This window comes from Uranotaenia lowii, chromosome 2 (assembly GCF_029784155.1).
Source record: "Uranotaenia lowii strain MFRU-FL chromosome 2, ASM2978415v1, whole genome shotgun sequence".
Classification (NCBI taxonomy): Eukaryota; Metazoa; Arthropoda; class Insecta; order Diptera; family Culicidae; genus Uranotaenia; species Uranotaenia lowii.
Genome location: NC_073692.1, coordinates 345,051,264 through 345,063,884, shown reverse-complemented (window position 1 = coordinate 345,063,884; position 12,621 = coordinate 345,051,264). Strand labels below are relative to the sequence as shown.

The 12,621-nt window shown below is 37.4% G+C and overlaps 1 protein-coding gene across 1 annotated transcript in view; it reads left to right on the top strand.

Moving 5' to 3' along the window:
• LOC129749464 (insulin-like growth factor-binding protein complex acid labile subunit) overlaps positions 1-12,621 on the top strand; it is an 835,561-nt gene that overhangs the window by 55,114 nt on the left and 767,826 nt on the right. The gene's annotated exons all lie outside the window — the stretch shown is intronic.

Sequence of the window (12,621 nt, the reverse complement as noted above, 5' to 3'; positions counted from 1 at the left end):
TTTTGTCTTTCCAATTTTTGCTGACCGGTGTACAGCATCAGCATAGCAGCCGATCGAAATTAACAGCTGTGGTCGGCTTTGTGTTGTTGGCTTGGCTTCACTTTTTTTTGTGCGCTTTTTTGGTTGCTCGAACAATGCGCAGCAATAAAAGAAGCAATCAAAATGGCTCAATTTGATGCAGCCAGCGCGTCGAGTAAAGAAAATGGTGTACTCACCGCTACCTTCCGTTTGGGGAATTCCTCCGATCCGGCCGAAGGACCAATGTTGAGGATTCAGGGGGTAGCTTACCGCTTAATGTTCGAATCGGAGGGTTTACTTTCCGTTGATCTCCAACGGGACGAAAAGTAGCACCATAGAACGAGGGACGAACAATTACTCCTGCGCTGGCCAGTCGGTTCGTTTGCTCCACTGTTTGCTGCTGGTTCGCTGCTGCTAGGTCGGGAGGATTGATTTCGTTGCACCAATTAAGTCCACAAGCTATTCACGGCACAATCAACGCTGATCAGGTTTTCGGATGCGTTTAGAAACACAAAACAGACGACCGAATTATGAATATACAAAACACTACTTTATTGGACTTTACTCGACCGACGGAACAAACAATCAAAGGTACGGACTAGATGTTGCCGCTTCGAGAATTTATTAAGACTGATTTATGCTGACTTTGTTATTGCTTTGGTCAGCTGGTTGGTGAGTTACCGTGTCAAAACAGTTCATTCGGTAACTCACTGGTATGTTTTTTTCTTATACTAGGATGGTTCAATATTTTACGATTTACAATAATTGAAAATAATTAAAGGAAATTTAACACACATTATATACAATAGATTTGGTCACAAACACAGGTTACACTTTGTGCGAGGGCTAAGTCTTCTCGACCGCAGTTGCTTGTGGAGTCCATAGTAGGCACGACTTCCGCTGATAATTCGCCTCCGGATCTCACGGCTGGTGTCATTGTCTGCGGTCACCAGTGAGCCGAGATAGACAAAGTCTTCGACTATCTCCAGCTCGTCGCCGTCGATCATGACCTTGTTATTACTGGACAAGCGGGTTCGGTCGGTCTCGGATCCGCAGGCCAGCATGTACTTCGTCTTGGACGTATTAATCATCAACCCAATCCTTCCTGCTTCGCGTTTCAGTTTGCGGTAGATCTCCTCCACCGCCACAGATGATCTGCCGACTATATCAATGTCATCGGCAAAGCAGATAAGTTGACTGGATCTGTTGAAAATCGTGCCCCGCATTTCGCCCACCGCTCGTCGAATAACACCTTCTAGCGCCACGTTGAACATCATGCAGGATAGACCATCACCTTGTCGAAGCCCCCTGCGCGATTCGAATGAACTCGACAATTCACCCGAAATCCGCACACAGCACTGCGTTCCATCCATCGTCGCCTTGATCAGTCTGATCAGCTTCCCGGAAAAGCCGTACTCGTCCATGATTTTCCATAGCTCGTTACGGTCGATCGTGTCGTATGCGGCTTTGAAGTCGATGAATAGATGATGCGTAGGGACTTGGTGTTCACGGCATTTTTGGAGGATTTGCCGTAATGTGAATATCTGGTCCGTCGTAGACCGTCCCTCCATGAAGCCGGCCTGATGACTTCCCACGAATCTGTTTGCTTGTGGACAACACTTTGTAGGCGGCATTGAGGACAGTGATCGCTCGGTAGTTCTCACAGTCCAATTTGTCGCCCTTCTTGTAGATGGGGCATATTACCCCCTCCTTCCACTCCTCCGGTAGCTGTTCAATGTCCCAGATCCGGATTATCAACCGGTGTAGGCAATCGGCCAACCTGTCCGGGCCCATTTTGATGAGTTCCGCTGCGATGCCATCCTTTCCAGCCGACTTGTTTCTATTCAGCTGGCGAATGGCTTCCTTAACTTCACTCATCGTTGGGAGTGGCTCGTCTTCGTCGTTGGCTACGCCGGCGATGTACCTTCCCCCACCGTCTTGATCTCCTGCATGTGCGCCGTTCAGGTGTTCATCGAAGTGCTGCTTCCACCTTTTGATCACCTCACGATTGTCCGTCAGGATACCCCCGTCCTTATCCCGGCACATTTCGGCTTGGGGCACGAAACCTTTGCGGGATGCGTTGAGTTTCTGATAGAACTTTCGTGTTTCTTGGGAACGATGCAGCTGCTCCAGCTCCTCGAGCTCCTCCTCCTCCAGGCGGCGCTTTTTCTCCTGGAAAAGTCGGACTCGCTGCCTCTTCCGCTGTCGGTGATTTTCCACATTTCGACGGTGCCTCTCTGCACTACTGCCGCCCGCGCGGCATTCTCTTCGTCCATCACCCTCCTACACTCCTCGTCGAACCAGTCGTTCCGTCGAGATCGCTCCACATAACCGATGACGTTCTCCGCAGCACTGTTGATGGCTGTTTTGATGGTATCCCAACAGTCCTCGAGAGGGGCTTCGTCAAGCTCGCCCTCTGCCGGCAGCGCTGCTTCGATCGATTGCGCGTAGTCTGCCGCGTCTGGGCGCATCTTCACCATCACCAGATAATGGTCCGACTCGATGTTGGCGCCCCGACAAGATCTGACGTCGATGATGTCCGAGAAGTGCCGGCTGTCGATCAAAACGTGGTCGATCTGTGATTGAGTTTGGTACGGTGATCTCCAGGTGTACTTGTGTGGGAGGCGGTGCTGAAAAAAGGTACTACGTACGGCCATTCGTTTGGAGGCGGCGAAATCGATAAGTCTGAGGCCGTTTTCGTTGGTCAGCTGGTGCGCACTGAACCTTCCAATTGTCGGTTTGAATTCCTCCTCCTGGCCGACCTGAGCATTGAAATCCCCGATGACGATCTTGATATCATGTTTTGGGCAACGGTCGTATTCACGCTCCAGCTGCGCGTAGAATTCGTCTTTGTCGTCATTGGTACTTCCGCTGAGGGTAGTTCCGGTGAGGGCTGTGCACGTTGATGATGCTGATGTTGAAGAACCGGCCCTTGATTCTCAACCGGCACATTCGTGAGTTGATCGGCCACCACCCGATCACGCGCTTTTGCATCTTTCCCATCACTATAATCAACTGTCAAATCCAACTGTTTATAATTGAACAAAAAATACTGTAAATTCCCAAAGCTTAAAAATAAAAAAGAATGATTTTTCGGTTCAATTTATTGTTGATAAACAAACAGTGATAAGCGATTAGTATTTTATACTTGAATTATTTGAAAAAATGTTAACATGACAAACTTTTTTTTGTTTGTGATGGTCCCTTAGTCCCATTTGGGTCCTTCCTCCACCCCATGCGCTTCTTTAGAATTGGGAGAGACTGTTCATCCTTTGGATATTTAAATTATTCAAATTGACAATCTGAAATAATGACAATACTTCGAGGTACACGAGTATCAACCATGAATGTTTGATTTTGTTTTCTTAATGATCCTAAGTTACAGTTGCGTTCATGAAAGAATGAAATTGGGAGAAGCTGCGCATTCTCTTCCAACTTTGACAAGCTGCAATTCCACTTTCGGTTGATATTTTTTCATGAAATTTTTCCACAACTTAGTTCAACTATGTACTTACACTCTACAAAATTTGAAGTATTTACAATGACTTGAAACGAAGATAAAGCTATTCCCATAAAAAAGGAAATTTGGAATTGCTTCAAGAAATTTGCTGTATCTTCGACTATTTTCATAGAAAAATCTTGAAATTTGGTCCAAAGATGTAAAAATGTATGATCTCGTACCCGGAAAACTTTCATTAAAATTGATTCGCTCGATCAAGAATGGTGCCGGTTTGAAAATGAGGTTCATTATCGCTAAAAAGGCAATTTCATTCTTTTTTTGACGGATGTTTGTGTGGAAAACATGGTATTCCACGTATTCTTGATTTTTTTACCAAACTAAAAATTTATCACAAAGAATGTTGTTAATTAATAATAACTTCATTCGGGCTTTGTTTGAAATAGAAAATCTTTCAACAGTGTACAAAATAAAAAGAACAGTGTTTCAGAAATGACCTGCTAAATATACTGATAGGGTAAGTGAGCCTCAATTTGGCATGCTCTTTATCTTGGCATGCCAAAATGCATTTTAGTGATAATAATGTGAAGATATAGACCTAAAAATATGACAAAATCAAACATCGGAGAAAATCGTATATGTTAGCTTTCTGCATATCAGTTATCCACAATTGAATCCTAATAACTGGGTAAATATTTTTTTTTCACATGACAAATCTTCAAATAAAATTGTGATCGGCGATTTGTTTGCTTGGTTGGTATATAATGGAACAGTTTGGAAACTATTTGGTCGGGATTCGACCAGACCGAACTGAACGTCATCTGCATTTTTTCGAGACACTTGAACTTCATGGGCAAATATTATCATCTCAGAACAAAATCTTTGATGTTTATGAGCTAGAATCATTAGTCTATAATTCCAGGAATTCATTTTAGTCAATCGTTTTCGGGTTTTGCGCTCTAGGATATGAATAACTCGAGATTTGGTTTCTGTTGTTTTTGAATTTTCTAATGGCGCTCAGTTCGGTCTGGTCGAAGGCCGGCCATTTGTTTGAGACTTTCGTTCATTATTTCAAACAAACAAAAAACTGATTTAAGCTAATAGAGTTTTTAACGTGGAAGGATAATTTGAAATTTTCGACTTCCGACTTTTTGAAAACAATACAATACATTTCTGTGCTTCATTCCACCATTTTATCAACGAGATTATGTGGCCCATTAATGTGTTAGTGAGGCGCGTGACGGCCAATTTAAGGAACTCAGAAAGGGACACAATTAGGAGCGGGGGCCACAATATGGAGCATTTCAATCAAAAGTCTGAAAAGATTGTTTTCAAATTATCCACAGTTGCAAAGTCAAGCCATATTTTTACTGTATTCCAGGCTAGTAAGCAATCATGTTTGTCAAAGGATAGTTATAGTTGCACTATACAGGAAGTCTACAATCTTGATACAAGATGCAAGATCGGGTACATTCACCCTATACAATTTCGATATACAATTAAAGCGAGTGTTAAATTCGCTCTTGATTTTCAATACCAGTTCTGTTGGAAAAAAAATCTATTTCTTGACAAAGCAAAAATGAAGTTTCTATCAATTAACAACATTCGTTGTGAAAAATTTTGATTTTGTGAAAGAAAAATTAAGAAGAATGAAAATTTTCGAAGACATAGCAAATTTGGTGAAGCAATTTCAAATTTCCCTTTATTACGGGAATATTTATATCTTTGTTTCCTGTCAATTTTCGTTAAATTTTGTAGAACGTTATTTGGATAGTTGAACTAAATGTGTAAAAATTTCATGAAAAAATATAAACCGGAAGAGAAATGGCAGCTTGTCAAAGTTGGGAGAGAGTCCGCAGCTTCACACGATTTCATTCTTTTTTTTAACGTAACTGTAGGTACAAGAGATGGAATATTAACCCGTCTAAAGGTGGGTAGGGAAAAACGATAGATTGGTTTGTCTGAACGTATATTCATATTATACTTATCATTGAATTTTAAATATTTCAGTAATTCGTGAAGTAATTTAACAATTCATATAATAGCTGTAAGTTTGCCTTAATCTGTTCGAGTTCTATATAGGTATCCATATAAAAATAATTTTTTTTCTGCCTGTCTGTCTGTTCCCTGAAGACTTGGAAACTGAAGAACTAATTTGCAAAAAACTTTGTAGGAAGGGTCTTTGAGGGCCGGGAAAGGGGGGGTGGGTTAGATTAAGACTCCCACATACAAAAGAAACATGTTCGAATAACTCGAGAACTGATCATGATAATGGTACATAATTTGGCATGGGAGTGTATTTGGTTACGAAAAATGTTCCGGAAAGGCGGGGAGGGGGGCTCCCATAATATTCTTTGCATAATTTATCGTGCAAATGAAACGAAATTTAACATGGGAGAGGGTTTGGATACGAGAAATGTCATAGATAGTTCGAGGATTTTTTAAACAATTTTCATTTCATAACTCGAAAACTTATCACCAAATTTGACATGAGAGGGTATTCGTGCGAATATTTGGACTTCTTTCTAGTGAAAAGATAGGAAAGTGGGGGAGACTTCCTTACAATTTTGCATAGCTTGAAAGCCGGTCATGGAATACGTACCAATTTCGGTATAGGAGGGTATTTCAATACCAAATATGTTTCTATGATCATTTTAGATATCTATCTGTTTTATAGGAGGGGAAATGGAACCAAATTTGGCATGCGAAGGAATTTATACATTGAATGTTTTTATAAATATTTCGTATCCTTCCTTCCGGATGGTAGAAGGGGGGCTCCCTTACATTTTTTTTTTGCATAAGTTGAGAATTTATTAAGCGAATTGAAATTTTTTTCATATCTGATATAGCACATGAAGCATAATTTGGTAAAATGCAGTAGGGCATTTTTGAACATAAAATGGTTATTTTATTGTTTGCAACTCCATTGAGGAAATTAGAAGAGATTAGTAGGTTTTCTTTTTTCTTTTTTTTTAAACCTGAGAACTGATTCAGCAAATGAAATTTTGCATGGAAAAGTATTTGTCCCACCAATGATTTTTGTTGGTATAACTTTGGAACTAATCATGCAAATTTAATCGAATTTAGCATGAGAAAGTATTTGGGTACGGAACAATTTTTTTTTGTTTTATTTCTGATCCTTTGTTAAATTTGACAGCAAAAATATTTCTATGCTTTTGTATAGGGAAGGAAAGGAGTTCCTTACCTTGATATGATTTGGAGTTTTGGGTACGATTAAAATGGGTGTAATGATTAGAGAAGAAAAGGGGGCTCCCGTACAAGATTTTGTTGCCAAAAATTTAGAATTCATCTAGCAAAAAAGACCAAACTTTAAAGAGAGGTTGTTTGTATACGAACAATTTCCAACCCTTTCGTTTTCATGGTGCAGTCGAGATGAAGAAAGAAAGTTTATATGCAATTTTTTTAAATAACTGTCCATAAACAGATGGTAAAGCGACTATAATAAAAACAAAAAAAAAAGGAAAACAAAGAAAAATTCATTAAAGTTGATGCAGAGGCAAGTTTTGACAATATAAAATAGTGGTATTTTTTTAATTACTCATCCCACTTGTAAAACAGTAAAACTATCTACTACAATAAAAAAAAATACTAAAACACTCGATCAATGACAAATGATTTTCATGAAATGCTAATCACAAGAGAGTTTAAACATTATGAGATGATTTTAAACCTTAAAAGAGCTCTCAAGTTGGAGATCCCATATAAAATCAATGTTAAATCGAAATAATTCCAGCTATTTTGCAGTGATATTTTTTTTGGAAAATCCAATCAATTTCCAATCTATCAAAAAGATACAATGCTCCTTTTAAAATAAAAGTACATTCCTTCAAAGATTATCTTTTTTTATGACACAAACTTAATACACATATGGAATTGGATCAATCAAGATGGTTCATTCCATTAGTAACCTTCTCCTACTCTAAAAACAGATATATGATCTATTAAAAATGAATGTAAATACTACTAGAACAATTTTGAACTGATTTTAAACACATGTAGCATTTACAAAATGAGATTAGAATAAAAAATTATTTAAAACTCCTTATTTAAAACTAAATCATTTAAAAACTACTCTGTTTTTTTTTTTTTTTTTTTTTTTAAACGAACACACACAAATAGGATCTCAGTGAAACTTCATGTTTCTTTGAAGAGATCTTTTTCCTTAACTCTAAGCGCACATCTTTCGAAGTAATGATGGCTAGCATCTTACAAATGCTAAAACCACCAGACAACGGAAAGTGTACTATGTATGCCATGACCGGGATTCGATCTCATGAACTTTGGCGTAGATGACTTGAACTCTAACCACTACGCCAAAGCAGCTGGCAGAAAGCTGGCTGGCTCTGTTAAAAAATTGAATAAAAAGAATCAACATAACCAGATGAATTATGAAAAAAAAAATTATCACAGCTACAATTTAATCCACCATCCATGCACATTAGGGCGGGAATGGATATATGGCAAAAATGTCATGATGGAATTTTCAAAACACCATTTTGAAGACAAACTGACCTACGCAAAATTTCAGCTCAGTCAAAATTGATTTAGGAATGCCTCAAAGTTTCGGATTTTTTATCTTCGAAACTTCCAAGAGGGGGATCCAAAAGAACTCGAAAAAATCGAAATTTTTTTTTGTTAAGTATTTTATTTTTGAATTTCAAAAATTACGTAAGGGGGAACCAACGGAAATCCAAAAAATCGATATTTTCATGTTGATACCAAATGGATAAGGAACTCATGAAACGTTGAGCCCTGGTGTTATCTACATTACCAAAAATGTTAAAATATTGACTTTCTGAAACTTGACCGTTTGACCGGTAACAACACCGTATCTCGGCGTTCCAAGCTTTTCTAAATCATTTGGCATCAATGTTAAAAATTTTATTTTTGAGATTTCGTTAGATCTCTCCTAACGTTATTTTTGAAATGTAAAAGTCGTTAAAAAATTCTGTTTCAAGATAACGCCAAATTTTAATGTTTTATGTATTTAAAAGTCATTTGGCATCAAAATAAAAATTTCGATTTTTCCGTTTTCCTTTGGCCCCCCTTTTTGTGATCATGAGCGATACTTTGAGCGCTTTAGGCACCCCTAAAAAAAGTCCAATTGAGCTGAAATTTTGCACAGGTCAGTTTAAGTGCCAATCTAAAAAATGTATATGGTCGGTTTTTGAAATTTGACATGACACAAAAGCAACAATGCACATATAAGATAGCTTCAACAATTAGTAAGCGAATTTTATCATTCAGAACACGAACGAATTTGAATAATAAGTTGATAATTGTTGATTGCAGTAAATAACCTTTTCCTTTTCATATTTAACAGAACTGGATGGGTGCTTCTCGTACATAAAATTATATTTATGTTGATTTTTTAAACAATCTACCTCACTTAAGCTTTCATTACGTCGTATGAAATAAAGATTATCAAAACAACTTAAGAATTTGTATTTAACATCCAGAATATGATGTATAGGTTACAAATATACAAACCTGGAAGTTAAAATTCACTAATGAAAGCGTTACTTCAAAATTCTGCAGAAAATCATTGATGAAATTTGCACCAAAACGAAGCTTGTAAGGTTCCAGAATTTGAAAAATTAAAAAATGACCCCATAACGACGCGGCCTGTTGTTACAATCACTAGTTTTAAATAAATGATCAACGTTTACAATAACTGAAAAAAATATATTTTAACCTGCAACCAATCAGAATCGAAAAAAAACCGTTTCTTAACCTTTGAGTATCGATCGCCAAGCACACAATAAAACTCATCAGAAACGTCTCAATTGCACTTGAATGGCAGAAAGGACGGTTCCAAAAGAACCCAATCTCAATTCGTTCACGAGTCCATCATCAATTAATCTCTTCATTACCAGGCGGTCAAGCGAATCGGTTTGGTGGTGGGTCGCCCGCTGCCTCTTGTCAATAGGCCATTCGAAAATCTGAAAAGGGAAAAAAGCACCCAACTCTCATTTCCTCATTTGCCATGAAGTTAGGAGGCACCCAAAGGCGGCCGGCAGTCAGAAGGCCAACCAGCAGACGCGATCTTTTACGTGTAGGTCCTACAGTTTGCCAGCATCTTTTTCAGCCGATTTCGAGATGCCCGTTCAAAGTAATCTAACGAGATCTACCGGGCAAGCACAAGTACAAATGATCCTCAATTCGTCACCCACTTAATGGGATTCCTTCGTTCCAGCCTCGTTTTTTTTTTTGCTTTCTAGCTTTTTCTGCTGTCGAAACTTTGTTGTTTCGAGACTGATTGGCTAGCAGCCTGGTTTCTTGGTTGGCCGGGCGTGAGAGTTCACGTCTTCCAATAGCAACAGCAACAACAATAACAACATCAACCGCAGCAGCATCTTACAGATTCCAGAAACGGCTAATGGAGAATTATTAGCGGGAATTAATTTCAAGCAATTATTATCAATTATTCAAAGAAGCGCCTGGGTGCCTGCGGTTTGCCCCTAGCTTTCAGTTTCTGCCTGTTTCCCCAGCAAATGTTTTGCATCCGAGTGCTTCAATAGTGGCGTTTTGCTCGTACTATTGTTGTGGTCAATGAGTTATTGGAATGTATGAAAGGTTCCCCCGGCCTATGACGCTCTTTGTTTCTGTTCTGAATGAACCGGAGATCTCTGTTCGGGAAAGGGGGGATGAATCTCTAGCTTTCAAGAGGGAGTTAAAACTCTGCAGTCGTGATTGCTGTGAACAGGTATATTTTTTTAAAGTCATTGTTGAGCAACAAAGTGAAATACTTATCGAAAATTGATAACTTCAAATCAATTTTCAAAGCAGGAATCTAGATCACTGCAAGTTATGAAATAATGATGAATTCAGCTTTGTTTATGATAAAAACCTTAGAAGTCATTTAATATGTTGACATGAAAACGGTAAAGTTACGGGAAAATGTTTAACCACTTCACATATCGTTTAAAATGTTATATGAATAATGCCCTAGCAATTGCATTTGCTATTTTTTTTAGCAATTTCTTGAATAAAATGCTTGGATTGGCAAAGATATTTTTTTATTTCTAGAACAGGTGTAAAGTAAATGTTTATGTTTTTTTTTCCATAAATACTTAAGCGAATGCTTAGAAAAATAATTCCTAAATTGGAGTTAGCAAAAAATTCCGGAACAATTACAAGGTTCTTATTCATACCACTTCATGACACGTATTTTCCCTAATGTAGGAGCAAAGAATTATTCTTCTTCATCAGATAGATTGAAAAAATTTAAATTCTAAATATTACTTCACATTTCGCTTCTCGGCCTTAAGGCTAAGATCAAAACTATATTACTAAGGTTGCCAGAATTTTATCAGAACGTATCCGGGCCGGACAAACCGGAAAAATTTTATATAAAAACCTGGCAAAATCCGGGCATTCGATGGATTTATGACGACCATAAATCCGGGCAATATCCGGGCAAATTTTGTCAAAACTCAGAAATTCCTCAACAAAAATCAAGAAAAAAAAATGTTCTCATCAAAACTCATCGATAAGTTTTGAACCGTACTTTTGGGTACCAAAAAAAACCTTTCATGATTATTTTTATAGAAACTGCTTAAAAATTTCGTTTTTTATCCTATTATATCGTTATTTGCCAGTTATTCTGATAAATATTCAACGTTAAAAAAAATCCTTTCGTTTCATTAGTGAAACAGACAGCTCAATCGGTGGGAAGCATTTTGAGAAATCAGCGGGATCCAGAATCAATCATATTCTTTAACAAGCCAAGCCTTATTTTAAAGGAAAACTACCACTGCTGTGATGAATTTGAACTCTTCCCGGAAAATTGGTCAAGAGTCCTAGAATGAGACATTTTCGGCCACGATGTTCCCTTTTTAGAACTGACATAAATTTTTTCAATTATAATCATTTTTTCAATACTTAAGTATTTTCAACATTTTTTGTCAGCTTTAGGTAAATAAGCTACAAGTAAACACAAAAAACCTTCTTACTACCATGCTACTGAGAAATGTTCTCATGAGGAAAAAGTTAAAGATATTTATAACAGAAATTAAAGTTTTATTTGAAACCACTAATATAAGTTCATGGTATTTTTTTAGATGGTTGATTTGTGACTAGTGAATGTAGTCTTATTATGGACGTTTCGGCTTCTCAGTCAAAATATTATTTAATAACAGTACATTTACTAAATGTCATACGTTTCGGCCATGATCTTGGCCATCATCAGGGAAATTGGAGTGTGTACTGTTTGTGTCTTTAGCATTTCTTATGACTAATTTTATGTTGAATTTTCCGAGCCTGAATTTTTAATTTGTTTTTTACTAGGTTTTTCAAATAAACTATAAAATACTACGATGTTTTTAATATGTCTGTCTCCTAGCGTTCACATTTTGTTGTCTTGGAGTTCCTGTTGACAACAAGAAGTGAATGCTAGGAGACAGACATATTAAAGACATCGTACAATTTTACAGTTTATTTGAGAAACCTAGTGAAAAACAAATTTAAAATTCAGGTTCGGAAAATCCAACATAAAATCAGCCATAAGAAATGCAAAAGACCCAAACAGTACACACTCCAATATCCCTGATGATGGCCAAGATCATGGCCGAAACTTATGAAGGCAGGTATTTTTTTATTTAAAATAAAATATTAAATTAGATTTTTAATCCTTTTTTTTCGAGAAATCTAACTATTTACTGACAATTTAGATCTAGGTCCAATAAAAGGTACACGTCGAATACAAAAATAGGAACAATAGGTTTAAAGTAGGAAATTTTGATCATCCGTATCTGTGTAAATGTATCAAAAACGACAAAACCAATGAAAAAAATTCTCTTTGAAACTTGCAGAAGGGACCATTAACTACGAATGGGTTCTCTAAAAATAAAAAAATAGCCGTCCATGTATGAGAGAAACATGAAATTATGTAAACCACTGCTGAAATGGTCCAAAGTAGGGCAACTAACCCTATATTTTTGTTTTTCTGCTTATTTGTCATTTCAACTATGAACTTTGGTGTTTAGATTAAAAGTTTAGAAGATGTAAGTTTTTTGGAGACTTCAAAATTTATTGAGATACTAGCTGACCCGGTAAACTTCGTCTTACCATGTTTAACTTGGCGTCTCGCTTTCGTGAACATGTCCTAGTTTTTTTTACATATC